Here is a 3522-nt window from a genome sequence, read left to right on the forward strand (position 1 = left end):
TGCAGCCTGACCTGGTGCCTGTTCAGGAGAGTTGAAGTCCTTCCATTACATTTATTGGTGTTTGGGTCCTGGTCAGTCACAGACACTGAACCCACACACTCTTTATTCTGCATTGTTGTGTCACATGCTCTGTGCCCATGCATATCTTTAGTTCTGTTGGCCACATACTCAGATAAATACATCTGAGGGCAACTTAGTGGGTTAATGGGCATTATAAAATGAATATATAATGACAAAAATGACAGGATTAAAAGAATGAACACTTAGAAAACTATTATTTCAAGGGAAGAGAAAATTAAATTTGAGCAGCAATGACTAGCAGGTTAGATTCAAGCATTATTGATTGGCAACACATTTTGTTCATCAAAATAGAGGAGACCTTGACTTTTCAGAGAATTATTGCAGAAATGCTTAGTTTTATATATATCAAATAAAAAAATAAGTGAATTTTCAGTTAAATCTTTTTACATTGTCTTGTAGTATGTACAACCAAAACATGGGAGTCTTTTTTCCTCTGTTATTGATCTACTTGTGCATAATGTTTTACAAGTAATAATGAGACTAACTTGGTTCATTTTTATTAGCCAAAGAGACAACAGTGAGAAAGAAAAATAAACAAAACATGCTTTAACCTGAGTAAAAGTATACCAGCTACTAAGAATAAAGACTGCCTTAGAAAACAGACCTGTTGTGTGTCTGACGTGCTAGAAAAGAGTGTGTTGACTCATTGTTTTTCTTCCTGGTAGGATTAACCTGCCACAGGAGCTTCTCTGGCACCTTGGAAACCAAAATGTTGTTGTTATTGGTATTATAAGTTTCTAGGAAATGACAGATAATAATTTTTTTCAAATTATTTCACATGTGGTAGCCTTTGCCTTTCTCAGTAATACTTCTTTTCCCTTTTTTTCTAAATAAGATGACAACTTGGAATCATGTCTTTAAACTGTTTTCATAAAATTAAAAGGAACTATAAGTAAGAAAATGTACTTGCATATGCATTTGTCCTAGTTTGGGACAAATTTGGAAGGGAACTTCCAAAGGGATATTCCCTAAAGGGCAAAATTCAGCGTCTCTTCCCCCCATCTGTTTGGGTGATAAAACCTCCTTCGAGAAAAGTCTGTTTATTTAACAAGCAAAATATTCAAAAACATGAGAAAATGAAAAATATTAAACAATGGAACCTCTTGTTGTTCTGAAGAGATGGCAAATTCAGAGAGAGTCCTTTAGTTCAGAGTCCTTTCCGTGGATGTGTCCTCGGCTTTCTCTCAGTCTCTCCGGGGCTCGGGTCAGTGTCCCGGCTGCAGTGCAGCTTGGGGGACCCCTGGATGATAGTCCTGGTGTTCCCGGACTGAACAATGGCCGAACCATTCCAAAAAAGCCCTTCTGGCTTCAGCTAACGAGAGGAAAAACCAGCAAAAACAGCAAGGGAAAACTCCCCTTCTGTCTGCAGAGCAGAGAACTCCGAGAGCACTGCTTACCTCTGTGTTTTGAATACAGCCGCAAAAAGAATTCCACCACTTTTCCTTCTTCCCCTCTTTGCTCTCAGATCTAGTTTGAAAGGTTCAGAACGTATTTCTGGGCTAAACAGACAAATGGGGATATAGTCCAGCATCATAGGGTTGCCCCAGGACAGCGTTTTAGAGCTACTTGTGGCTGTGAAAACAGCCAGAGTTTTCTAGAAAAATAACTGGTCATAGAAGTGGTGGAGTTCTACAGTTCACCAGTGGAGCATAATGTATAAAGTGGTAGGAAGGGGGTAAGTTGAAGTAAAAAAATTAGGAAACAACAGGTTCTTCAGGCTTTGATTTTTAATTGATCTCTAGCCATTTCTTCCTGACAAAGAAAGGAATATGAACAGAATTAAAGAGAAAAGCTTGGTTTTGGTTGCTGCAAGTTATCTGCCCTGCTGTATTTTTTTTATTTTATGCTTTCAACACCCTTTTTTTTTTCTGCAATCCTTTCAGTCTTGTATTTTCAGACACTGAGAGCTTTGATCCAGTGAGGGAATTTGATCTGTTTATTCTTCACCTGTGCAATTCCTCATTCTTTGTAGTTGCTGCTTATCTGTTCTCTTATGAAGTGTGTAGTAAGAGTTCTTTAGGGTCAAATCCCGCTGTCTTAAATTCAATTGGAATAATAATTTCTGCTTTAGCAAAAATGGGATTGAATCCTCTGTTCTCTGCAAACAAGTGCTGTCCCCGAATGTCCTATTTGGCAACCCAGTTTCTACTACCTTGAACACATGTTCCTCTTTATATTCAGAGTGAAGATGGTAAGGAAAATGCCTTTCCTCTTACAGTAGCAATTAAAGCTCCTTATTATCCTAACAGGAAGTGGCAGGGGAGGCTGCACATCTATGGACAGTATTTATGGTAACCCACATGAAAGTCTAGAGCATACAAACATTTAGGGTAACTTTTCCCTGGAGATGTCTGTAAGAAATACTGGGACATCCTTGTGCCAATAAGGAAGAGATGTTTTTCGAAACAGGGCAAAGAAGTTGCTCCTGAATGATTCATTGGTTTAGACGCTCTGTAGAATAATAGATGGGAAAAGATAATGAGCCTGTGAGGTCATTTAGGGTTGCTGCCTGCACTGGTTTGTGGAGCAGTCTCCTGTAAGTAATCCTGGGAATGGATTTGCCTTCAATCCCATAATAGTTTATACATAACTTTTCCCAGTCACAATAGTGTTGTCTCCTCTCAAAAGGTAGTGGCTCCAAGTGTACAAAATAACTGTAAGCAAATGAGGAGTAAGATGGATGGAGCAGACTGGGAAGCAGGATTAGTGCATTTGGTTTAGAGGGCAATAGGTGTTTTGACACTCCTAAGGTGCAGTGTCTCAACACATAATGTGTTATCCAAGTGACAATAGTGCTGCCTCAGAGGCAGGTTCATTGCAATACTGAGTGCAGATAGCATCTCCTGCTGTAATTGTTTCTTGAGATGGGCTTTCCTTCTGGCTCACAACTGGTGTTCATTAGTATCGTGAGGGGGCAGTAAACTTGACAGAGCAGGTACGTAGGGAAATGATGTGGTTTGGCTGGGAGTCATCGTAAAGGAGAAATACTTAACAGTCGTGCAATAGTGCAACTACATATCGTGTATCATACTCATTAACTATTATTTGTTACTCAAATAACTACATATATAGGGTTCCATATATGCCTCTGTGTGTGTATAAATATGCACAGTTAAAGGCAGTTTAAAGGATTTATTTAATGAGTTGGGCATGACAGCACAATTCAAAAGCAGCATATACATAGATAACGACTACCTATAATGCCAAGCATGCACCAGTACAGACTTTACAGTGTTTAAGCAGTGAAGTCAATGTTTGTGCACGACTTTAACTCCATTCCTCCGTGCAAGGCGCGTTCGTGCAGTGCCTGGTATGGTCGACGTTGGAGTGATTGTGGGGTTTTTATAGTTCCCTTTGCTCTGGAATGCGTAAATGTGCGGCAAACAGCTGTTTCTCTGTCCTCCCTGTCCCTCCCCGGCCGCGGGCGCTCGGGCGGCGCTG

Source organism: Geospiza fortis, unplaced genomic scaffold, assembly GCF_000277835.1.
Source record: "Geospiza fortis unplaced genomic scaffold, GeoFor_1.0 scaffold16, whole genome shotgun sequence".
Classification (NCBI taxonomy): Eukaryota; Metazoa; Chordata; class Aves; order Passeriformes; family Thraupidae; genus Geospiza; species Geospiza fortis.